Below are 27,288 nucleotides of genomic sequence, written 5' to 3'. Positions count from 1 at the left end.
CAGGCTCTGAGCTGTCAGCATAGAGCCCAAAATGGGGCTAGAACTCACAAACTGTGAGATCATGACCTGAGCTGAAGTTGGACGCTTAACCAACTAAGCCACCTAGGCGCCCTGCAAGCTAAGTTTTAAAACTCAGTTACCCTGAAGTTTAAGACAGGGCTGCACTTTAATCATAGCGGTATGAAAGGCACTACACTATTATCTTCCACTTGCTTTTGTCATGAATGAGTCTCCATTTTCCACTGTTTTTATGGGTAACTTGAAGAGCTGCTGTTGAAAATCTGCTGTAATATTAATACAAATATTAATCAATTTTTATTTAACTTTTGTCCAGTGTCAAATAATTATTTGTAAATCATTGGCTAAACATAAAAGCAATTTCACCCATCTGATTAGAATGTTTAAAGTTATATTTATCCCCCTCTTTCCTTCAAAAGGTCATCATCTGCTTATTCTGTCATTTTATAGCTTACACGGTAGTACAAAAGGAGTAGTTTCCTTCTAGTATTCTTAATATAAAACCACTTTCTCAGTAGATTTTATTAATCTCTGCATATACTTTATAGGACATAATGAAAACCTGAGATAGTTCACATCTGTCAGACTGTAGAACAGTGACAACTATAACATCTAAAATTTATTGGGCCCTTTTGTGCCAGGCACTTTTTAAGTGCCTTAAATATATTAATTCATTAAATCCTTCTACAACCCTAGAAGATAGTAAAAGTTTTACTATCATCCTCATTTCATGCAGAAGGAAACCAAGTAAGGTGTGCCTAAGATTCACAAAACTGGGAAGCAATGGAGCCAGCATACTTGGGAGCCTGACTCAAGAGTCCTTTATGAACACTATACTGATAACTAAAACCTACAGGAAGAGAAGCATATGGGTGCCCTATGATAGCATACTCCTGTAGCTAGAGGTTTAAATGAACCCCATCCAACTTCGTAATGGTTAAGATTCATCTCTGACTAGCACAACAAACACAGAGATTATCACAAGGAAATGTATTCTTTTAGGAAATATGAGTACATCTTCATGTATAAGTATATTCAAGTTTTGTCAAGAAGATGATGTTGAACATGGAAGGTAAAATTTATTACTATGGAGTCCAATGCTTCATAACATGTTAGGTAAATTCTGAACACATAAAAGTATCTTAACCATTAGAAGTTGATTAATACAAAATTTAATACAGAATTCTTTTGGTCATTTCAATTTCTGTGATATCTGGAACCATGGCCACTTTTCCCTGTAATCATTCTTAAAAAAAAAAAAAAAAATTTTTTTTTAATGTTTATTTATTTTTGAGAGAGACAGAGACAGAATGTGAGTGGGTTAGGGGCAGAGGGAGAGGGAGACACAGAATCCGAAGCAGGCTCCAGGCTCTGACCTGTCAGCACAGAGCCTGACGCGGGGCTCGAATCCACAAACTTTGAGATCATGACCTGAGCCGAAGTTGGACACTCAACCGACTGAGCCACCAAGGCGCCCCTCCCTGTAATCATTCGTTTGGTTTTTTTTTTTTAATTTTTTAAAGTTTATTTATTTATTTTGAGAGAGACATAGATAGCATGAGTGGGGGAGGAGCAGAGAGAAAGGGAGAGAGAAATCCCAAGCAGGCTCTGCACTGTCAGCACAGAGCCCGATGCAGGGCTTGAACCCACAAAACTATGAGATCATGATCTGAGCTGAAACCGAGAGTCAGATGCTTAACCACTTGAACCACCCAAGCGCCCATCCCTGTAATCATTCTTTACTACTAAATTATAATAAAATAAAGTATTTATTTTAAGGAAAATGGAATATGAATGTTGAACAACATTCAAGTGGTCTTCAATGATATTTTACCTCCACTGGGATATGGCAATAGTGACATTACCCCACTCAGAAGCAGCACTGCGAGCTTCTATTTGAATCCTACAAATATACGTATATGATCAGCTTTAAACTTCACGTATCATTATTTTCAGTAAAGGAAATTGAATCCCAGAAATTAGCAGCAGTTGAAGTGAGGAATTTAAGACTAAGAGACAATTCACATATCTTGGGGTGCCTGAATGGCTCAGTAGGTTGGGCAGCCGACTTCAGCTCATGATCTCACAGCCCATGGGCTCAAGCCCAGCATTGGGCTCTGTGCTGACTGCTCAGAGCCTGAAGCCTGCTATGGATTCTGTGTCTCCCTCTCTCTGCGCCTCCCCCACTTGCACTGTCTCTCTCAAAAATAAACAAACATTAAGAAACAATTCACATATCCTGACAGCTGTTAGTACTACATAATACTCATATTACAATGGATTACTTCATACCAAGAAAAACTCTATAGTACTAGAATCATAAAAGACTAACCATTTCTATGAAATATTAATTAAAATTAGAAAGAATTAGATTCGGGGTGGCTGGGTGGCTCAGTCGGTTAAGTGTCTGACTTCAGCTCAGGTCATGATCTCACAGTCCGTGGGTTTGAGCCCTGTGTTGGGCTCTATGCTGCTGACAGTGCGGAGCCTGGAGCCTGCTTCAGATGCTGTCTCTGTCTCTCTGCCCCTTCCCACCCCCCCAACTCACACTCTGCCTCTCTCAAAAATAAACATTAAAAAAAAAAAAAAAAGACAAAAAGAAGGAATTAGATTCGTGACTACTTTAAAAGTTTTATTTATTATTATTTTTTTAAGATTTTATTTTTAAGGGGCACTTGGGTGGCTCAGCCAGTTAAGCATCCAACTCTTGATTTTGGCTTAGGTCATGATCTCATGGTTTTGAGACAAAGCCCTACATTGGGGTCTGTGCTGACAGTGTGGAGCCTGCTTTGGATTCTCTCTCTCCTCTCTCTCTGCCCCTCCCCTGCTCATTCTCTCTCTTTCTCTCTCAAAATAAGTAAAAACTAAAAAAAAAAAAAAAAAAAAAAAAACAACCATTAAGGACTAGGGAATTCATCTTTATTTTCAGAGATTATACACTCAGCTAAACATAAGCTAAAACTACCTGGGAAGAAGGAAATAAAGAAATCTTAGCATGTACATCTCAGGGGTAAAATACAAAAGTATGTACCATTTTCTAAGAGTATCTCATTCAAGGAGCTAGAAAGAGGCACTTTCAATTTAAAACTAAGGCAGTGATACTAACAAAGCTCCTGAATTTAATATTCTTTTAAATTTTTTTTAACGTTTTATTTATCTTTGAGACAGAGAGAGACAGAGCATGAATGGGGAAGGGTCAGAGAGAGAGGGAGACACAGAATCTAAAACAGGCTCCAGACTCTGAGCTGTCAGCACAGAGCCCAAAGCGGGGCTTGAACACGCGGACTGTGAGATCATGACCTGAGCCAAAGTCAGATGCCCAACTGACTGAGCCACCCAGGTGCCCCATATTTTTTAATAGAAATATTTATGTGGGGTTACTTGGGTAGCTCAGCCAGTTAAGCCTCTGACTCTTGATTTTGGCTCGGGTCATGATCTCACAGTTCATGAGATCAAGCCCTGTGTTGGGCTCTGTGCTGACACCGTGGAGCCTGCTGGCATTCTCTCTCTCCCTCTCCTGGTCATTCTCTCTCTCTTAAAAAAAAAAAAATTATAAAACATTAAAAAACTGCCTGTAGATACCTGGATAGCTCAGGTGGTTGAGCGTCCCACTCTTGATTTTGGCTGAGGTCATGATCGCAGTGTCATGGCACCAAGCCACTCATCAGGCTCCATGCTGACCGCGGAGCCTGCTTAAGATTCTCTCTCTCCCCTCTGCCCCTGCCCCCCCCCCACTCATGCTCTCTCCCTCTCAAACAAGCAAACAAACAAACAAACAAACAAACAAAAACCTGCCTGTAAGCTTCTTCAATGTAGGAGCAATCTTGTTCTCACTGTAATTCCAGTGCCAATATTGGGCTTAAGACAAAAGAGTTTATCAATAAATTTATGATTCATGAATGGGTAACACTACCCTTAATCATATGTCCATTTATCACTATATTAATTGTAGCTATTTTTAACCTTTCTGCTTACTAAACTGGACTGTGGAATTCTAGGGAACTAAGGACTGCTGTCTTAAGTACCTACAGTGTCAAGCACTATGCCCAAACCACAGCAGAGTAAATATTTAACTGAATGATTGTTTTTAATTAACTGAAATTTACCTAACAGGTACTCTCAATTAATTAAATCCTAACCCTCTATTTCACTCATTCTGATTACAAAAACATTATAAAAAACAAAACCACAGTATACACAAAACCCATAACCCACACTACAGACTCTGTCTTTTCTCTTATTTGAGGCCAGGAAGTCTACTGTTATTAGTATAAATTCACCATGCACTCAATCATACATCATTGAATATGCTCAGAAGTGTTACAGAGTAAAAGATTTATAACATTCACAGGTTCTATCATCAGAGAAAGAGCCCATTTTATTCCCTACAATAACAGGGATATTAGTATATTTTTAAATCATAAAAAAAATCATCACATACAAATCTAGTATTCCCAAAATACTATAAGCCACTTACAGGCAAAACCCCTTTTCTTCCTAATCATGCCCCTCAGTACCTTATGCATGATAGATGTTCAAAATAAAACAAGTTTTAGAAAGTTTAAAAATTCTCTGTAATCTTCAATTAAACAGGAGTTAATCCTGTTGCCTAAATCCAGGCATTCTAAACATTTTTTTATTCTAATGAATTGAATTTTTAAAAATCTGTGTTATAAGAGCTTTGAAAGAAATATATTAAAAGATACTATAAGAGCACTAAAAGCTTTATAATGTATACACCCCAGGTATCAAAACAGCTAAAACAATAAATGAATCAATGAGCTAATTCTCTTCTTTTACTCCTTTCTCCCATCACAGAACAGGTCATCCCCATAATATAGAAAAACAAAATGAAAATTAGTTTGATAATTAATTTCCCAACAGAAAATGGCTAGTGAAAAAGCAAAGTTCCAGGGCTAGTTTGAATTTGTGATCTATGCTGCATTCAGAAGACTTTTGAAAGTCTTTTTGTTGTTGTTTATTTACTTATTTTGAGAAAGAGAGCACGCACGTGCCAGCAGGGGAAGGGCAGACCAAGAGGGAAAGAGAGAGAATTCCCAGCAGGCTCCATGCTGTTAGTGCAGAGCCCAATGCGGGTCTCGAACTTATTAACTGTGAGATCATGACCTGAATTGAAATCAAGAATTGGACACTTGGGGCGCCTGGGTGGCTCAGTTGGTTGGGTGTCTGACTCTTGGTTTCAGCTCAGGTCATGATCTCACAGCTTTGTGTTCAACCCCCACATCGGGCTCTGTGCTGGCAGCAAAATAAATAAACTTAAAAAGGAAATTAAAAAAAAAAGAGTTGGATGCTTAACTAACAGAGCCCCCCAGGTGCCCTTTGAAAGTCTTCTAAAAATCCTTTTCTGATTGTTGCATGCTTAGTTAAAATTATGTCCCTCACTCATACAGCCACTTCGGAAAACGGCATAGAGGTTCCTCAAAAAACTAAAAATAGAACTACCCTACGACCCAACAATTGCACCACTAGGTATTTATCCAAAGGATACAAAAAAGCTGATTTGAAGGGGCACGTGCACCCCAATATTTATAGCGGCACTATCGACAATAGTCAAAGTATGAAAAGAGCCCAAATGTCCATCAACTGACGAATGGATAAAGATGTATCCATTACAATGGAATGTTACTCAGTGATCAAAAAGAATGAAATCTTGTCCTATGCAACAACATGGATGGAACTAGCGTGTATTATGTTAAGCGAAATAAGTCAGTCAGAGAAAGATAAATATCATATGATTTCACTCGTGGAATTTAGGAAAAAAAACAGATGAACACGGGAAGGGAAGCAAAAATAAGATGAAAACAGAGGAAGGCAAACTATAAGAGACTGTTGAATATACAGAACAAAACTGAGGGTTGCTGGAAGGATACAGGGTGAGGGGGATGGACTAAATGGGTGATGGGCATTAAGGAGGGCACTTGTTGGGACGAGCACTGGGTGTTATATGTAAGTGATGAATCACTAAATTCTACTTCTGAAATCATTCTTACACTACATATGTTAACTAATTTGGATTTAAAAAATTTTATTACCTCCATATTAAATCAAGAATAGTGCTCAAAATGTACTGTATAGGGAATATAGTCAATAATATTACAGTAACTTTGTGTAAGTGCTAACTATAATTTCATAATGTATAAAATGTATAAGGTATAAAATATCAAATCACTATAATGTATATCTAAAATTAGTAAGATATTGTACGTCAATCACATTTCAATTAAAAAAACATGCTTATATGTCACCATAATTATAACTTAAAACTTCTTGTTATTTACATAGTTTAAAGTAGGCAAAATTATTAATAAGTATTATTCATATAAATGCTACTTTATCTTCTATGTTTTTTAGGGCAAGAGCTAATCTTCAGTTCTTCCTTTACAAAAGCTCTTTCAAAACAAATTATATTTTGAGTAGTTTTTATTCAGGTTTTAAGAAAGACTGCTCCAGTCCTCCTTATGGTCAGTGTCAAAGAGCATGGAGAAGCTGGGTGAGATATGTGTTACAGTCTGTACTTAGAACAAAAAGAATAAGATACAGTCTGTACTTGAACAAAAAGATTTGTTCAACTGTGATGCAAGTCATGATATTTCCCTTATTAGTACTGTATCTTAAACTAGGCAGCCATAAACATCTTTAATAGTACACAAGATAACAAACAAAAGAAGACATTAAAATTTTCTTTTCAGGTTTAGTTGATGAAAGACAACTAAAGAATGGCTAATAAATAGGACAAATACTGCAGAAACTGAAAGACCACGACTATCCTCTTCATTCTGAGGGTGTGAAAAAAGTGTTTAAAGAAGTTTAAAGCTACAAAATCTTGGGCTTAAAAAGCTATTTCTATACAAAATTCTACTGAAGAGCTGATCATAACATATTGCATGTAGTACATATGCCTTAATTCAGACATTGAAAATTTTTTTCAGGATGAAAATAAAAGATTGGCTCAGTTGGTTGAGCGTCCGACTCAGTTTCAGCTCAGGTCATGATCAGAGGGTCATGGGATTAAGCCCAACGTTGGGCTCCGTGCTGAGCATGAAGACTGCTTAAGATTGTTTTTCTCTCTCTCCCTCTGCTCCTCTCCCCCACTCACTCTCTCCCTCTTTATTTATTTATTTAAAAAAATTTTTTTTTAACATTTATTCATTTTTGAGAGACAGAGACAGCATGAGCGGGGAAGGGGCAGAGAGAGAGGGACACACAGAATCCGAAGCAGCTCCAGGCTCTGAGTTGTCAGCACAGAGCCTGACACGGGGCTCGAACTCACAGACCGAGAGATCATGACCTGAGCCAAAGTCAGACGCTCAACCGACTGAGCCACCCAGGCGCCCCTCTCCCTCCTTAAAAAAAAACTAAAAAGTTTTATTCACACATCATTGAAAGTGTTTAACTGACTCCAGTCCTAAGGAAAGATCATCTAGTCAGGGTACCTGGGTGACTCAGTCAGTTAAGCATCTGCCTTCGGCTCAGGTCATGATCTCACAGTTGGTCGGTTTGAGCCCTCTGTCAGCACAGAGCCCACTTTGGATCCTCTGCCTCCCTTTCTCTCTGGCCCTCCCCTGCTTGCGCTCTCCCACTCCCTCAAAAACTAAATAAACATTAAAAAATTAAAAAAGAAAATCATCTAATCAAGTAAGTCAAAAGCTGTAATTGGGAGATTATCAACAATTCTTACAATCTGGACTTTCTGGACAAAATTTTCACATATATACTGTACCTGTTATGTATTTGCTTTGTTCTAATTATAGACACACACCGCTATTAGAAAAAAATAATCAGAGGCGCCTAGGTGGCTTGGTTGAGCGTCTGACATTGGATCAGGTCATGATCTCATGGTTCATAGGTCGAGCCTCACGTCAGGCTTTGTGCTGACAGCATGAAGTCTGCTTCGGATTCTCTGTTTCCCTTTCTCTCTGCCCCTCCTCTGCTTGCACACACACACACACACACACACACACACTGTCTCTCTTAAAAATAAACAAACATTAAAAAATTAAGAAAAAATAATCAGAAATCACAGAAAATTACTATACAAAAAGTGAAAAGGAAACCTCACCACCAAAGAAGACTTCTGGTAAGTTTTTTTTCCAATCATATACTAACATTTTTGTTTGTCTGGTTTTTACTGTGGTAAAATATACATAAAATGGTATTCACCATTTTGTAAATATACAATTCATTGGCATCAAGTACATTTACAATGTTGTGTTGCCATCATTACTATCTATATCTCAAACTTTTTCATTATCCTTAAAACAAACTTCGAACACATTGAACGGTAACTTCCTCTTTCTCCCTCCCCTCAGCCCCTAGTAACCTCTATTTTACCTTCTGTCTGTATGAATTTGCCTATTTTAGATACCTCATGTAAGTGGAATCATACAGTATTTGTCCTTTTGTGTCTGACTTATTTCACTAACCACAATGTTTTCGAGGTTCAACTATGCTGAAGCAGGTGTCCGAATTTTCTTCCTCCCAAAGGCTGAATTTTAATATTTCATTTTATGTATATACCACATTTTGTATATTCATTTATCCGTCAACAGATGCTTGGTGTCCTTCCACCTTTGGGCTACAATGAATAACACTGTTATGAACATTAATGTACAAATACCTGTTTGCTGATTTCAGTTGTTTTAGATATGTATCTAGGAGTGGAACGCTAGGTCATAAATATGATAGTCCTGGATTTAACTTTCAAGAAATCACCAAACTATTTTCCACAGCAGCTGTATGATTCTATATTCCCACCAGCAATATAGGTTTCCAATTCTCCATATCCTCAACACCTGTTATTTTTTTTTTTAATATAACAGTCATACTAACGGATAAAAATTGTATCTCGTTATAGTTTTGATTTGCATTTCCCTAAAGACTAACAATGTTGAGTATCTTTTCATGTGTTTATTTGTATATCTTCTTTGGAGAAATGCCTATTCAAGTTCTATGCGCATTTTTGAAATGGACTGTTTTTTGTTGTTGTTGAGTTTTAGGTATAATATTCTACATTATTAATCCCTTGGCAGACTTGCAAGACTTAGGACTTGCAAGTTTTTTTTTTCCCACTTTGTAGTTCATCTTTCTACATTCTTAATAGTATCCATTGATGCACAAAGCTCTGAATTTTGATGAAGCCCAATTTATCTAGTTTTTCTTCTATTGCTTGTCCTATTGGTTATTTTATCTATAAAACTATTGCCAAACTATATGTCATGAAGACTTTCCCAAAAGTTTTTTTCTAAGAGTTTTAATAGTTTCAGCTGTCAAGTTTAGGTCTTTGATCCATTTTCAGTTAATTTTTGTGTACAGTATAAAGTCTCCAACTTCATTCTTTTACATGTGGATCTCTGGTTTTCCCACCATCATTTGTTAAAAAGATGGTCCTTTCCCCATTGAATGGTCTCAGTATCCTTCTCAAAAACCAATTAACCACTGAGTCTCTCTCAAATAAATAAACTTACAAAAAAATAAAAGCAGGATGACTAGGATCTATGTGCATATTGTTAATGGATTTGACTATACAATTGTGGGAGCTGATTAAACATTCAGTAAGGCTCTGAGTCTGTTGCTAGAGCTTGCAGTTCACAGGCATGTAGTTGATAAGACAAGATGGAAAATTTGAAGCCATGAGCACAGGCTAGAACCAACAAAGACAGACTGGGATGCTATCAGTTGCCACCATTTTCAAGCTTGCTGACGTAGGAAAAGCTGCAGGAGAAACTGGACATGTTTTGTTTTGTTTTGTTTTTTAATATTTATTTACTTGGAGAGAGAGAGAGAGAGAGACCCCAAAGTTGGTTCTGATATTTGCTGATAGAGCAGAACCTGACATGGGGCCCAATCCCACAAACCATGAGATCATGACCTGAGCCGAAACCAGGAATCGGACACTCAACCACCTGAGCCACTCAAGTGCTCCAAAGCTGGCATTCTTAACTCAAGGAGCTAAACATGCATTTGGCCCAGGAGAGAAGAAGGTGAGGGTAGACTTAAGGGAAGATGGAGTCATTGAAAGAATGAGCCACTTACACAAACCAACAAAGTGAGCTAGTAGGTAAGTGACAACACATATGAGCTATAATAAAAGCATTTATTGTAAGTGTAAAACCCAAAATGTTTGCTGCTTCACTTATACCCTCTAGATCTTGCATGAAATGTCTTTTGTAGCCCACCCTAACCCGAAACATATAGGGAAGAGAATTCTGGGAAATGTAGTTTATTCTAGCTAAGCTGATACATTACAAAAGCCATCACACAGGTTTAGAGATATGTATATACACTAAGTAAAATTTTCAGTATTTTACCATTACATTGATTTTCCAGTGCAAAAGAATCATGTGGGGAGCCAGCTAAAACACAGATTTATGAGCACTGCACAAGATTCTAATTAAATGGACCAAGAATTGGGGGCTAGAAATATTTTCTTTTATTTTTGTATTTTTAAATTATTTTTTATTTTTAAGTAATCTTGACACCCAATGTGAGGCCTGATCACAACCCTGAGATCAAGAGTCACATGTTCCACTGACTGAGCCAGCCAGGAGCCCCCTGAAATATCTGTTTTTATGAAGAATAGCAGGGATGCCTAGGGGGCTTAGTCGGTCAAGCATCCAACTTCAGTTCAGGTTATGGTCTCATGATTTCTGGGTTTGAGCCCCACATCGGATCCTGTGTTGATAGTGTGGAGCCTGCTTGGGATTCTCTCTCTTTGCCTCTCTTTCTGCCCCTCCTCCACTCACACTATCTCTCTCTTAAAAATAAGTAAACTTAAAAAATATTTAAAAAATAGAAAGAATAGCAAATGCATGGAATTATTTTACTATGCTTAGAGAAACATTGATAACAAATATTAGAATAATGGTTCTCAATCTTAGTTGCATATTTTAAAAAATTTAAGTGCCCTAGCCATCTTCATCTTATCAAATCAGGATATTAAGAGAGGTCTGGATCCTGGTTTTGTGTAGTTTTGTGTTTTACTAGTGCCTGCTGTGCAGCCACAACTGAAAACTACTGTTTTATAGCAACAAGTGGTTAAGAAAAAAAAAACTCAAAGTAAAAAGGATAGGGTCCTAGTAAGTGTATTTAAGATTGGTCCTTATTTATTTACCATAGTGCTGTTTCACGAATTAGTGAAGATTGTACTTAATCAAAGTATCCTCATGCATAGTCACATTTGACTCTAAATGTAAACTAGATTATACTAACTGTAGCAGTTCATGGAGAATGGCATCTGTAGGCTCACCATACTCTGTCATTTAATCTCCTTCAATAATACCTCTGTGAATTACTAAAAATAGGTGGTTAGAGCCAGCAGTCTCACTAAATGAAACTTTGTCCTCTTCCAGCCTATTCTTTTATTTTTGTTTAATTTTTTTTTAACGTTTATTTATTTTTGAGACAGAGAGAGACAGAGCATGAACAGGGGAGGGTCAGAGAGAGGGAGACACAGAATCTGAAACAGGCTCCAGGCTCTGAGCTGTCAGCACAGAGCCCAACGCGGGGCTCGAACTCACGGACCGCGAGATCATGACCTGAGCTGAAGTCAGCCGCTTAACCGACTGAGCCACCCAGGCGCCCCAAGCCTATTCTTTTAAAACTAAGAAAATATGTCAAAATTTTTCTGACACAAAATGATCATCTGCTACTGATATTTCAGCTTTTCAGTATTCAGTCAAGTTTTATTTTTTTAAAAAATATTTACTTGTTTACGTTGAGGGAGAGAGAGAGAGAGGGGATCCCTAGGAGGCCCTGCGCTGTCCGCACAGAGCCCGACACAGGGCTTGATCCCACAAACCGCAAGATTATAACCCTAGCTGAAATCAAGAGTCAGACACTTAACAGACTACACCACCCAGGTGCCCCTAAAATTTTATTTTTATTTATTTATTTTACCTTGTTTGAAACTAGCCCACAACCTATATACCAGACTATAAGCACTGGGAGGCCAGCTTCAGTGTTCTTTTTCCTCCCTCTATGATAACTAAGACCGGCATTCAGATCTAATGAGAAGTTCCAGCTTCAAGTTTGTAGGCTTAACCTTAATTAACAGGTCTGATTTTAATAGCAGTACAAGTGAAAAGGGGAAAATAAGGTTAGTTAGCCTGCCCAGAAATTTATAGATTCACACCTAAAATTTCAGATAATAATTTTCAGAATTGTATTCAACATTATAGGAAATTTCTTAGGCATATCCATATAAATTCTACAACTATTTTAAAAAATGAAATGAAGTATATTGACAGGAAACAAGTCCAAGATGTATTAATTTCTCCTCCCCCCCAAAAGTAAACTCTAAAACTTTAGATTTCTGTATTATCCCGTTTCTTTTTTATTTTTTTACTTTAAAAACTGTACATTTTAAACAATGTTATATGGCTAATTGGTGTTTTCTTAAATATTTATTTTGAGAGAGAGAGAGAGAGAGAGAGAGAGCGAGCACATATGCCAGAATGGGGAAGGGGCAGAGAGAGAGGGAGAGAATCCCAGAGTGCGACACGGGGCTCAATCTCATGAATTGTGAAATCATGACCTGAACTGAAATTGAGTCAGACACTTAACTGACTGAACCACCCAGGTGCCCCCTGATCTTGCTTTTAGATTCAACTCTGATACAATGAATCAAGGAAGAACCACAGGCCTAGTTATTTTATCCTCATTCAATCCATTGCAAGCAGTTCATTTCTCATTTCACCATCTTTATTCCTGTATCTTTTTGTTCCAACCAGACATGAAATAGCAGGAAGACAAAAGGAAGCTTTCCAAAGTCAGGTGACCTTCCTAAAGTGTATTTTAACCATGTATTTCTGAATATACAACACAGAATTTTAACACTGTGCTATATACATAGTGCTGGATACATTTCCATAATTGTTTCTTCCTACAAAACACAATCAAAATATGAATGGCAAAAGCCCATTTATTTATTAACAAGTATTAATTGACTGCTTTCTATGTACCAGGTATTAAGATATACACTGGCTAAAAACACAAAATACATAGCTTTCAACAGCTTTAAGAGGGGAGCCTGGGTGACTCAGTCAGCTGAGTGTCTGACTTTGGCTCAGGTCATGATCTCACAGTTCATGAGTTCCAGCCCTGTGTGGGGCTCTGTGCTGACAGATCAGAGCCTGGAGCCTACTCTGGATTCTTTATCTCCCTCTCTCTCTCTCTGCCCTTCCCCAACTCCTGCTCTATGTCTCTGTCTCTCTCTCTTAAAAATAAAAAAACACTAAAAAAATTTTAATGGCTTTAAGAAATATGAAAGGGGTTCTTACAGATGTGCAAGAGATATTGGCAGTATAAGGAAGTATAGACAAGGAACACCTAACAATTTAGTGGGTAAAAATAGTTCTAAGAAGAATGAGATTTAAATTGTGTGTGTGTGTGGCGGGAGGAGTGGTGTAAGGGTTCCTGAAAAAAAAGTTTAAGAAGAGAGAGAAAAGGCAGCAGAGGAAAAAAAATATGTACAAAGGAATGGAGTCAACAGATTGTAGTCTCTAATACAGCTGTTCTCACAGCAGGGTCCCTAGGTGAGGAGCATCAACATCACTCAGGAATATGTTAAAAATGGAAATTTTGGGGTTGGGATGAGCACTGGGTGTTATACATAAGTGGACATATCACTAAATTCTACTCCTGAAACCAATACTACACTAGATGTTAACTAACTTGAATCTAAATTTAAGAAAAAGAAAAAGAAAGAGAAAGAAAGAAAGGAAGGAAGGAAGGAAGGAAGGAAGGAAGGAAGGAAGGAAGGAAGGAAGGAAGGAAGGAAGAAATGGAAATTTTGGGGCCCACCCCAGATCCATTACATCATAAACTCTGGAGGTGGGGCCCAGCAATCTGTGCTTTAACAAATCATCTGCGTGGCTCAGTTGGTTCCTCTAGGGGAGCCTGGGTGGCTCAATCAGTTAAACATCTGATTTCAGCTGGGATCATGACCCCACTCACCGTGAGTTTGAGCCTTGCACTGGGCTTTGCGCTGACAGTGTGGAGCCTGCTGGGGATTCTCCCTCTCTCCCTCTATGCCCCTTCCTCACTCGCGCACATGCTCTCTCTCTCTCAAAATAAATAAATAAACTTAAAAACCCCCCACAAATCCCCCAAATGACTCTGATATACACTAAACTCTCAGAACTACTGATCTAATCTGATCAAGGAACTGTAATTAATATTAAAGCAAAGAAAGCAGACAACTGTCAGAGGTCAAACTGCACAAGGCAGTGTATGTTAACATTAAGCCCTGAGAAGTTTGGGTCTCTCTTAACACTGCCAGAAACGACTAGAAAATAGACATTCTTTTCAAACTTTCATGGGATATTTATGAAAGTTACCTTTGTGCTATGGCCAAGAACGACTAAGATTTATCCAAATTTTGATGTTGCATTTTCATTATTATTGAATTTTAAGTGTTCTTTTTAAAAAAAATTTTTTAATGTTTTTTATTTTTGAGAGAGAGTGAGACAGAGCACGAGTGGGGAAGGGGCAAAGAGAGAGGGAGACACTGAATATGAAGCAGGCTCCAGGCTCTGTGACCACACAACCTGACGTGGGGCTCAAACTCATGAACTGTGAGATCATGACCTGAACTGAAGCTGGATGCTCAACTGAGCCACCCAGGCACCCCAAGTTTTAAATATTCTTAAAACTCCATCATAAATTCTTCTGTAATCCCAGTTATTTACAAGTATATATATATATATTTTTTCAGACATTTTTTTAAGGTTACTTTTTAAAAAACAGAGCCCCAATTTAGTTTGCATTGTCATCAGAGAAAGTGATCTGAATGTCATATATTCTTTGAAATTTGTTGAGATTTTCAGGGGCACTTTTTAAGGTTAAGTAATTATCTACTGCACTATCTGAAATTTTGGATTCCACACAGTAGCAATTCTATGGTACTGATTATTTAAAATTTGAATTCAGCGTGGGGCACCTGGCTGGTTCAGTCGGGTACCCTGCTCTTGATTTTGGCTTAGGTCATGATTTCATGGTTTGTGAGATCAAGTTCTGTGTCAAGCTCCACGTTGGATTCTACGCTCAGTGCTGAGCCTACTTGGGATTCTCTCTCCCTCTCTGCTCCTCCCCCACTTGCACACACTCTTTCAGAATAAACAAACATTTCAAAAAATTTTTTGAATACAATATTCTATATTCACCCAGTAGTTCAAGCTTGTTTATTGTGTTGTTCAAGTCTTTTATCTCCTTAGTAACTTTTTTGGTTTTATTAAAATCTATTATGATGGGGTGGGGGGGGCACGCCTGGGTGGCTCCATCAGTTAAGTGTCTGACTTTGGTTCAGATCATGATCTCACGGCTCGTGAGTTTGAGTCCGTGTTAGGCTCTGTGCAACAAGCTCAGAGCCTGGAGCCTGCTCTGGATTTTGTGTCTCCCTCTCTCTCTCTCCCTCAAAAGTAAACATTAAAAAAAATTTTTTTAATCTGTATTGGTGGTACATTTGTACATTTATCCTTGTAATTGTTATTTTTAGTTTATGTATGTTGAACATGTGCTATAGGGTACAAAGAAAGTTGTAATCCTAGTATCTTCTGGTAAACAAAGCCTTTATTATATAAAGTGGCAGAGACTGCTGGTGATCTGTACCAACAGTCAATCTCTCTTCTTTCCTCAGTAAATAAAATCCCATTTTGCTCTAGGCAGCAATATGCTTGCCTAAAATACATTTCATAATGGTCTTGCTAAGTGAAACTTCAATGAACCACATTTAGAGATGGCCTAATAGCTTGCATAGGCTCCACACCCATCCCTCATCCTTCCTCCTACATGGAGTCTCTGAGAGTTGGTGTCCCAAGCAGCCATCTAACCATAAGGTTAGCCACAAAAGATGGCAGCACTGAAAACACTCAGCGAAGTATCCTGAGACTTTGATGATAAAAATGAAACCTCCATAATCAGCCCTAGAATGTAAATCTCTAGACTCTTTCAAGGGCAGGAGGAAGGGGTAATATACACCTACCTTCTTTAAGTCACTGTTAGTTTCTGCATCTAACTAGCAGCAAAAACCAATTCACATCTGAAACACGGATTCAGTTTAATAGTGCTCCTTTCCCTGAAGTAATTTTATTATATTAATGTAACTACCAATTTCTTTTGGTTCCTATTTTGCCAGGTATAACATTTGCATCCTTTTTATCTTCACCTCTCCTCTGTTGTAATATTTTAATCTCTTAAAAACCTTATGTTGTTGGGGCACCTGGGTGACTCAGTCAGTTAAGCATCTGACTCTTGATTTCTGCTCAGGTCATGACCTCACAGTTGAGGGGTTGGAGGCCCAAGTCGGGCTCCATGTTGATGGTACAGAGGCTGCTGGGTATTCTCTCTCCCTCTCTCAAAACAAACAAACAAACTTTAAAAATATTGTATATTTTTAAAAAACACATAAGTTTGTTTTAGCTTATGTTTTACATAGAGTCTGACAATCTTTGTCTTTTACCTAGAGCATTTGATCCATTTACATTCATTATGATTAGTGATCTATTTGGCCTTATTTTTACCATATCTTTGTCCCACTCTTGTTTCTTTCTCCTTTTTTTCCATATTATTTGAAATTCCCCTCTCCTATTCCACTTGCCTTCTAGTCAACTTTTACTCTTTCAGGGACTACTCTAGAAATTTTTAAATGCACATATAAAGTTTCAAGCTATATGTCTCTTACCCTTTTCTCATTTGTCTACACGTAGAATTTTGTTTAGATGTTGAATTCATTTTTTATTGCTGCTGTAACAAATTATCACAAACTTTGTGGCCAAAAAAAAAAAGAAAAACCCCACAGATTTTTTATCTCACAGTTTTGGAGGTCAGAAGTCCAAATTGGATCTCACCAGGCTAAACTCAAGTTGACAGGGCTGCATTCTTTGTGGAGGCTCCAAGGAAGAATCCATTGTCTTTTTCAACCTCTAGAAACCACCTGTATTCCTTGGCTCACAGCTTCTTCCATTTTCAAAGCAAAGAATGTAGCATCTTCAAATTTCTCTGGCTCTCCTGCCTACTGTTTTTCCTTACAAGGACCCTTGTGATTACAATGGGCTCACCAGATAATCTAGGATAATCTCCCCATCTCAAAATCCTTAATTTAATCACATTTGCTGAGTTCCCCTGCCATTTAAGGTAATGTAGTCACAGGTTCTAGGGGTTAGGATATCTCCCTGCATAACATTCCTAATTACTTCTTCAAATCTGTCTTCTACTTCACCAATTCTCTTTTCAATCCAATAGGCTATTAAACCTGCCCCTGAAGTTATCACTTTAATTATTATATTTTTGTTTCTGGATTCTAATTATTTTGGATAATCCTTTGTCATAATTTCACTTCTCCCATTTGCTTTATCAGATACATTAAGCACATTTATTTCTGTATTTAGTATCCAGTAATGACAATACTTGAACTCTCTGTGGGTCTGATTTAGATATTTTGTTTTGCTCATGGTAACCTGTTTCCTCATGTGCTTTGTGTAAGACAACTCATATTCTCTGGAATATATCTTTGGTAATTCTTTGAAGACTCTGAGAGGTTATTCCTCCAGAAAGAATTTGGATTCATTTCTGTCTTTGCCAGGGCACAATACCAAGCCATAATCACTCAAAACAAGTCTCAGAGATTTTTTGAAGTCACAGAGGTAGTGGAGTCTCAAATCTCTATGAGGACATGTTTCTAATGATAAACATTCAGGGAAAACTTTTTTCACCCTCTGTTTATATTCAAGGCAAAGAAGGATAAGTTTCTGTCTCTCTTTGCTAGGGTGAGTTTTTTTCTGCTTCTCCCTTTCCTAGTGGGCATATAGCTTTTTGTGGATTCTCATTTTAGGAAGGTGGATCTCTGGCCTGACTTCCTGTAATGCATGGCTTCTATTGTCTCCTGAGTCCCATGTGTACCTCTTAAAAACTGAAAACACAAGTCATCTGGAACTAGTAGATGCCTTCAGCACAGCAGTCATCAGATGCTTCTAAACCTCTCTGAATTTGGGCTCTCTGTGTTTTGTTTTTTCATCTTACTTTTTGCTAGTTCAACCATGACTTTTTAAAGTTTTTAAGGGGGCGCCTTGATGGCTCAGTTGGTTAGGTGTCCGACTTCAGCTCAGGTCATGATCTCACCGTTCGTAGGTTTGAGCCCTGTGTCGGGCTCTGTGCTGATATCTTAGAGGCTGGAGCCTGCTTCAGATTCTGTGTCTCCCTTTCTCTCTGCCCCTCCCCCACTTGTGCTCTGTCTCTGTCTTTCAAAAATAAATAAAAACATCAAAAAAAAAAGCTTAAAAAATAAATCTATCATTTTTAGGTGTTTAATAGTAGGAAGATTTTATTTGCTTTTAAAGATAGTATCCCTTGGGAAAAAAATAGTCTCCTTTATCATTGGAAATAAAGTAAATGTATATACCTCTATTCTAAACTGATAATGTAAGATTATGTTACACCAGTGGTTCTGAAATTATAGCTTTCTTGTGTTATTTCATTTCCTTATTCTTTTTCACTCCTTCGAAGTTCCTTTCTAAGAGGTGTCCTTTATCAAATAATTATAAGGAAGTATTATTTCATAGTCTTTACCATCCATTTCTAAGACCCCTAAAACTTTCCCAGTATCTCTAACTTTTAAAACAGGGCTTTATAGGGGCACTCAGCTGGCTCATTCAGAAGAGCATGCAAGTCTTGATCTTGGGGTTGTGAGCTTGAGCCCCATGCTGGGTGTAGATATTACTTAAATAAAACTTAAAATTTTTTTTAAACATGGCTCTACAGATTATACATATGTATTTATGATATTACAAAATAATAAATATTAAGTATGGTATACTTACACACATAGTGCAAGTAAGAATGGGAAATAAAAATGATTTCTGTGCTAGAATTGTAAAATTCTCATTTTCTTTTCATTTTTAAGTATTTTCATTACATTACTTATGCAACAAAATGAATACTACCACCATTTTAAACTACCTAGCTCTCCTTTTCTATACTAGGTTGAAAAATTATTCATACAAATATGCTACTTAACTCAACCCTATGAGCCATTCTCTCATGTAACTGTTTTAGAATGTTAGTAAATTTCTATAGGCTGCCAAATGTAAGCAACAGTTACCATATAAAGTTTGTCAAGCTGCATTTTAATTTCAAAGCTATAGAAAGACAACTCACTCTCTGTGGCTGTCAGATCAGCCCCAAGTGTATTGTATGGGCAAAACCAATGCAGCTCCAACATCACAATCTGCCAATCAGGCTGAAATCACAAACTGGTAAATGACTATGTCAATGCACCTCCTCTGTAAAGAAGAAGTTAGGATGGCTTCATAGCTCAAAGGTGGGGGAAAGCACCAGACTCACAAAAGGGTTCCATGGTAAACAATGGACAGAGAATCTAGGGAAACAGTAACCTTTGATAAGGCCTCAATTTCTTTATTGCTAAAACAACGATAACCAGAGAAAAACAGCAAAACTGATCAGAAATCGGGGTGATTAGCTGGCTCAGTACAGCATACTACTTTGGGTCTTAGGATCTTGGCTTCAAGCCCCATGTTGGGCATAGAGCCTACTTTAAAAACACACACACACAAACTGATCAGAGAGGTGGGCCAATCCACCAAGAGGGCTCTTCCCCCTTCATTCTGTTCTTCCTGTCAACACGTTCAAAGCAGGTGGAGGTAAGTAGGTAAGGTAAGAAAAATAAGCAGACAAAAGACAACCATAACCTCTCCTCATATCCACACAGAGGGCCAAGAAGTTTCTCCTGTTCTTGTGCCTGCATACCAAACAACAAAATTCTGAAAAGGACTTGAATTTGTTATGGCTTGACAGTTTATATTTATTGCTACTGCAGAAAGACCCAGAAATTTCTCCTTTCTTTCCTGTGACTCCATACTGAATTCACAAGAATCCATTAAGAATTCTGAGACGTCTATCTGCAGTAAGAGTCTCTGACTGGGAAATAAACCCTCAGTTGAAAACCCAGTGAAAATACTAAAAGATAACGTTTGAGAGAAGCAGATGAGGAAATGCCTCCCCAACACCTCAAAGGAGAAAAAAGTGCTGCTAACTCTGTATTCAGTATCATTACACTAAAGTAAGGGAAATGCATATCAGTTTCACTTTGAAACAGTAAAAGCAACGATCAAGAAGAATGTTTCTTTAAAGCCAAGAAAAGCAAAATGGGAAAAGAAACAACTGGCAGGCTCACTATGAAGAAGCAAACAAAAACACCTAAAAATCCTTATTTTAACGTTTCTTTGGGAGCCATTAGTTCAACCCTTCTCTAGTAGCTTGCTCAGAACTCAAACATACACACGCCCACAGGATTCCCATGATTCTGGGCCAAATTCAATTATCAAGACAGTGTAGCGAAACAAAATTTTGTACATTTGGCTGCATCAAAGTCCATGTCTAAACCAATGTTTTATAATTCTAGAGCAGAATAAAATCCTGTTACTCCAAAGATAACTCAGTTTCACTTGTCCCCTTTTCCTTTTCTACCACCTGTTAATGATCATAAATCATTTTAATCAGTTACATAAAATCTTTAGTCTCAAAAAACTAAAGGACAGTATCTGATTATTCACAAAATTCCTAGGGTAAAAGTGAAATTTAAACAGAAAATGAAAAACTTCCTTTAATGAGTTATTACAAGATTAAAGTATTAACATATTAATCTTGAGATTTTATCTTCCCCACCTATCACTCACACACCTATCTAACCTTTCTACTCTTTCCCAGAATTGGCAGACCTTATCCCACCTTCTAATCTATTCATGTCTCTATCAATCACAATTCTGTCTAATCAAGTACTTCATATATACATATGTGTGTGTGTGTGTATGTCAAACTATGTGCACAGATATAATTATCTTTAAGTATAAGAATCCGTCATTAGTCTAATCATTAGGAAATTATGTCCTGAACACTAAGTTTATCCTTTTAAACCCGAAAAGTTTAGACTTACATACTTTATACTGAAATACGAGCTACTACAAAAGTAACTTAACCAAGGGTCCTAGACAATTCAAAAAGAAATATGATATAAATACTGGAAAGGAAGAGAAAAAAAAGAGAAGAGATAATAATTTTAGAGCATACGCTCACACATGGACTCTTAGGCAGCCAAACCATGACATTATGCGAATTTAACCTTTTTGATGACTGAGAACAATCACTATATTCTTCTATGAAAAATTATGTCATCCAGCCCTAATGAAGTCTGTATGGCCAAATGGTGTTACTATACTAAATGGCCCCATGCTACTAAGTTTTGTGTTTTTTAAAAAAAATTTTAATGTTTATTTTTGAGAGAGGGAGAGAAAGAGTGTGAGCGGGGGAGGGACAGAGAAAAAGAGGGAAACACAGAATCCGAAGGAGGCTCCGGCCATCAGCAAAGAGCCCGATGCAGGGCCTGAACTCATGAACCACAAAATCATGACCCGAGCCAAAGTCACTTAACTGATGACTGAGCCACCCAGGCACCCCTACTAAGTTTTAAGACTAAATGTTTTTCTTCTTGAATCAAAAGTCACTTCTCCCAGCTGTTGGTGCATTCAGCTCTAGGAGCACCTTTAATTTGCTATGAGCAAACCTGTTAGTAAAGTTAGGTGACTTCATGAAGTCAGAGGAGCATGCTCCTGTAAGCTTCAAAAGTATACTCTGAAGAAAAGAGCATGAGTTTTAGGATTCATGCTTTTAGAATACATTCTTCCTAGCCCTCACTCAAGTTCTCCACTATCAATGAGAATATATGATACTCCTAGGGATATAAAACTACAAAAGTTCGTATGGGTATAAAACTGTGATTGGATAGGAGCACCTGGCTGATTCAGTTGGTGGAGCATTTGACTCTTGATCTTGGGGTTGCGAGTTTGAGCCTGAGCAAAAATCAAGAGTCCAACACTCAACTAATTGAGCCACCCAGGTGCCCCCCAAGTTAATACTTCATAACTCAACCTCCCAACAATAAATTGAGGCTTATTACAAAATAAGTCATAAAATGTTGGGGGAAAAAAAGAATTAAAACTTAAATTTTTTAACCAAAGAAAAAGAATTCAGGGCACCTGGGTGGCTCAGTTGGTTGAGTGTCCAACTCTTGGTTTCAGCTCAGGTCATTATCCCACGATTCATGAATTTGAGCCCCGCATTGGGCTCTGCACTGACAGCACAGAGCCTGCCTGAGATTCTCTCTCCCTCTCTCTCTGTCCCTCCTCCACTCTCTCTGCCTCTCAAAATAAACTTAAAAAAAAAAAAAAAGAAGGAAAAAGAAAAAAAGAAAAGAGAAAGAAAAAGAATTCATTGTCCTAACTTGGCCCACATAAAAACAAATCTCAACGGCCCTGAAATCAGTACTGGTAAGTTCGGCAACTTAGAAAGATTTAAAGTATGTTTAGTAAATGGGCAGCAGTATTTTAATACCAAGGATGTAAACCTTAGTTTAATCATAGCTGAGTGCATAAAGAGGTTTATGCTGTCAGTACTGTCCTAGCAAGAAGGACACAGCACAGCCTTACATACCAAATGATTAAAAATGTTCAGTTTAAGAAAAAAATACTAATACATAACTATTTATACACTAAAAATATAAAATGTTTTTATTTACTATTTATCATACATTAAGTAAAATGTTAAGTCAAGATTTATTTAATTTATATTAAATATACAAATATAGTAATAATGTAGATGTATTTCATGAAATACTTGTGTTTAATCATTCTCAATTTTTTTAAGCTTATTTATTTATTCTGAGAGAGTATGCATATGGATGGAAAGACAAAGAGAGGAGAGAAGAGAATTCCAAGCAGGCTCTGCCCTGTCAGTGCAGAGCCCGATGTGGGGCTTGAACTCACAAACTGTAAGACCATACATGAGCTGAGCTGAAATCAAGAACTGGACACTTGGGGCGCCTGGGTGGCTCAGTCGGTTAAGCATCCGACTTCGGGTGGGGTCATGATCTCCCAGTTTGTGAGTTCGAACCCTTTGCTGACAGCTCAAAGCCCGGAGCCTGTTTCAGATTCTGCGTCTCCCTCTCTCTCTGCCGCTCCCTGCTCATACCCTGTCTCTCTCAAAAAATTAATGAACATTAAAAAAAAAAAAAAAAAGGGGCTGGACACTTAACTGACTGAGCCACCCAGGTACCCCTCAGATATTTCTACAGTAAATACTTAGATCCTACTTTAACCATATTAGTCCTTACCTCCCTCATTCAACAATCATCTTGATCACATGCCCATTTTTTAGATCTTAACGTTTTTACCTTTTATGCGCTCAAAAAGGACTATTATGACATTCTTCATTCAGTAAGTTATACTGAAAATGCTGAATTTAAAACCAACAATTTGGGTATGTTTTAGCTTGAAGAGTTTTTTTTGGATCTTTCTTGTATCTTGTATCCGTTTCTCTCCTCAGTATTTTCACATTTGCCTTTAAATCCTTCAACTTTTTGGGGCACCTGGATGGCTCAGTTGATAAATCTGACTTTGGCTAAGGTCATGATCTCACAGTTCATGAGTTCAAGCCCCATCTGGGGCTTGCTGCTGTCAGCCTCTTGATGCAGAGCCTGCTTTCGATCCTCTGTCCCCTCATGCTGCCCCTCCCATGCTTGCTTTCTCTCAAAAATAAATATTTTCTAAAATCAAAAAAGAATAAACATTTAAAAATCCCCAAAAAAATAAATCCTGCAACTTTTTAATAAATGTTTTTAAAGTCCTTGAGTACTAACTCTATCATCTCAGCATTTCTAGGTCTGTTTCTATTGCCTGACTTTTGTTCTAGTTATAGATTATACTTTCCTGCTTCTGTGCATATCTAATTAGCTATTAGGATATTTAATAATATTCAGGATATTGTTTCCTAGAAGGTCAGAAAAAGGAAGGGGTACCTAGAGTCTCCTAAGGTACTGTAATGCTCTGTTTCTTTACATGAGTGATGGGAATGCAGTGTTAACTTTTAGTCTTTAAACTATACATGACCCTTTATATGTATGTACGTTGTAGTTCTTGAAAACATATCGTAAAAATAAAGCTGGTTACTTTGAAGAGATTCAGTAGGAAATCTAAAAAAGGAGGGGAACAGGGGGGCACCTGGGTGGCTCAGTCAGTTGAGTGTCCGACTTTGGCTCAGGTCGTGATCTCACAGTTCGTGGGTTCGAGCCCCGCATCGGGCTCTGTGCTGACAGCTCAGGGCCTGGGGCCTGCTTCAGAGTCTGTGGTCTCCTCTCTCTGCTCCTCCCCTGTTCACACTCTGTCTCTCTCTCAAAAATAAATAAAGATTAAAAAAAAAAAAAAAAAAAAAAGGAGGGGAACAGGGAAGAACATCACCAAAAATGGCAGAGTAAGGAACTCAAAGGGCTTCACCCCTCCACAAAAAAAAAAAAAAAAAAAAAAAAAAAAAGCAACAAATAAGCCGGCAAAGGCTATCAGAATCAACTTTTGCAGAACTTCGGAATCTAATCAAAAACTTAAAACAATAAGGGAAGGCTTTGTAAAGAAAGAAGCTGCTACATTGTAATAAAAGAGTGTCAGCGTTTTAAATCACCTGCCTCTCATCCTCTACTCCCCAGTTCAGCAGGGCAGTGTGGATGGCAGCTGCGTTCCTGGTGCAGGTTGATAGTCCCAAGGGAGAAATACAAACCTTAGTCTCCCAGAACTGTGATTGAATGTTATGACCTGACTGGCAGCCAGCTTCCTGGAGGACTGGCACAAGGACTTTGCCTTTGCTTTGCCTGACTTGGAGCATTCCCAGAGCAAGCAGCCTGGGTGGGGTAAAGGAAAATAGGGAAGGAAGAGACTGAGAAAGGAGGTATGTGGGAAGAAATGGTCTGTGTAAGCTCTGAGATGTAAAAAGGAATCTAGAAGGATATACCTATGCCCAAGGCTAGACACATGCACAGAAAAGGCCTAAGAAGACCCTAAGCTTTCACTTCTAGCTTACCTTCAGGCTCCACACAAACAGGGAGTAAAGGGTAAGGGAGGGTGGTAAACAGCTTGGTCTAGTGTTAAAGGAATACCCAAACACGGAACCATTTAGTCAAAATTGAGAGTATTATTTTCTTTTTTGGGTTATAGGTATTTAAGGAAATTTGGTCAAAACATTAGTTGACTATTAAGCTAATGAAACATAGACTTCAAGAGCCACACATGACCAAGAATACACACTTTACAAAAATAGAAAATACACGAAACAACAACAAAACAAACAGTTAACACACAACAAGCTGCAACAAAAACCCCCAGAAAGGAGAGGAAATCTGATGTCTAGAGTTGATCCATAATAATAATCAAAATGTCTAGTTTTCAAAAAAAAATTATGAGGCATACAAACAAAAAATAAAATCGGGCTCATTTGCAGGAAAAAAAGAAATATAGAAAATGTCGCCAAGGAAGCCTGGGCAAAGGAAACCACAAAGAACTAAAGGAAGCCAAGAAAACAGGATCTTACCAAGTAGAAAATATCAATAAAGAAATCAAATTGAAGGGGAGGGTCAAAAAGAAAACAATCAGATTGAAATTCTGGAGCTCAACAGTATAGTAAGTGAAATAAAAATTAACTGAATGGTTCAACAGCAGATCTGTGCAGGAAAGAGAAAAAAAAAATCAACAAACTTGCAGACAGGTCAATTAAGATTACCCAGTCAAAGGAAGAGGAAATAATGAAGAAAATGAATAGAACCTAACAAACCTGTTGGACCCCGTCCAGTGTACCACCATAACACATGCTAGGAACCCCAGAGCAGGAGGAAATGGGTAGAAAGAGTATTTGAAGAACTAATGGCTGTGTATTTCCAGAATTTGATAAAAAACCTGAATCTATACATCTAATCAACCAATTCCAAGCAGCATGAACTCAAAAGGATCAACACCAAGACACATTATACTCAAATTGTGAAAATACAAAGAACCTTGAAAACAGGAGGAGAGAAGAAACTCATTACATACAAGGGACTCTCCATAAGATTAATAGCCAATTTCTCATCAGAAATTATAGCAGCCAGAAATCAGTGAAATAACTTATTTCAAGTGTTCAAAGAAATAGCCAAAAATTCTATATCCAGCAAACCTTCTTCAAAAATGAAAGAAAAATTAATAACATTCCCAGAAAAATAAAAGCTAAGAATAATCATCACTAGCAGATCTGCTCTACATGAAAAAAAATTTTGAGAGAGAGGGCACAAGTGAGCAAGGAGCAGAAAGAGAGAGGGAGAGAAAGAATCCCACAAGGGGAAGGAGAGGGAGGGAGGGAGAAAGCAGAGCTCATGCTCGCCCAAAATGGGGCTCAAGGTCATCTGAAGTGGGGCTTGAATTCACGAACTATGAGATCATGACCTGAACCAATCAGATGCTTAACTAATTGAGCCACTCAGGCACCCCCCACTTCCTTTTTGAGAGAGAGAGGGCACAAGTGAGTGAGGGGCAGAGAGGGTGAGAGCGCTCTATAAGAAATTTAAAAGAGGGTTCTTTAAGGCTGAGATGAAAAAGTACTAGATAGTAATAATCATACAAAGAAATAAAGAACAAAAATAAGGATAGCTACACAAGTACATATTATACAAACTACTATTATTGCATCACTGGTTTTTAACTCTTTTTTGGCTTACATGATTTGAAAGAAAAATGAAGTAATATGTTTTTATAACTAAACATCTATTTAATGGGAACACAGTGTATAAAGATGTAATTCTAACACTAACAAAATGGGGGGTGGGCAGAGCTAAATAGGAGTTTTTGCGTACTGCTAAAACTAAGCTGAGATGTAAATTCAAACCTGACATCGTAAGACTGAGATGCTAGTTGTAATCCTTAGAGTAACATCAAGAAAACAACTTATAAATATAAAGAAGAAGAAGAAGAAGAAGAAGAAGAAGAAAAGAATAAAGCAGTACACTAGACAAAACAGTAACTAATTGCAAATGAAAGCAGTGATAAAGGACCTGAGAAACAAAAAAAATATATAAAACAGAAAATAGCTAAATAGCAGAAATAAGTTCAATATAGCAAAAACTCCCTCCTTTAAGTTCCTTTAAAAGTAAATGGATTAAATTCTTCATTTAAAAGAAAGATTAGTCGGGGCGCCTGGGTGGCTCAGCTGGTTAAGCGGCCGACTTTGGCTCAGGTCACGATCTCACGGTCCGTGAGTTCGAGCCTCAAGTCGGGCTCTGTGCTGACAGCTCAGAGCCTGGAGCCTGTTTCAGATTCCGTGCCTCCCTCTCTCTGACCCTCCCCCGTTCACGCTCTGTCTCTCTCTGTCTCAAAAATAAATAAACGTTAAAAA

The 27,288-nt window shown here is 37.8% G+C and overlaps 1 protein-coding gene and 1 non-coding gene across 23 annotated transcripts in view; both read right to left on the bottom strand.

The window, feature by feature from the left end:
* CSNK1G1 (casein kinase 1 gamma 1) overlaps positions 1–27,288 on the bottom strand; it is a 173,684-nt gene that overhangs the window by 127,892 nt on the left and 18,504 nt on the right. The window lies entirely within an intron of this gene.
* LOC122239973 lies at positions 11,934–12,067 on the bottom strand. Its single transcript, XR_006219358.1, has one exon. It is a non-coding gene; the product is annotated as a small nucleolar RNA SNORA61 (small nucleolar RNA).

The sequence above is a fragment of the Panthera tigris genome, chromosome B3 (assembly GCF_018350195.1).
Source record: "Panthera tigris isolate Pti1 chromosome B3, P.tigris_Pti1_mat1.1, whole genome shotgun sequence".
In the NCBI taxonomy this organism is placed as follows: domain Eukaryota; kingdom Metazoa; phylum Chordata; class Mammalia; order Carnivora; family Felidae; genus Panthera; species Panthera tigris.
Note: the sequence above shows the minus strand (reverse complement) of the source record. Positions and strands in the feature narration are given on the sequence as shown.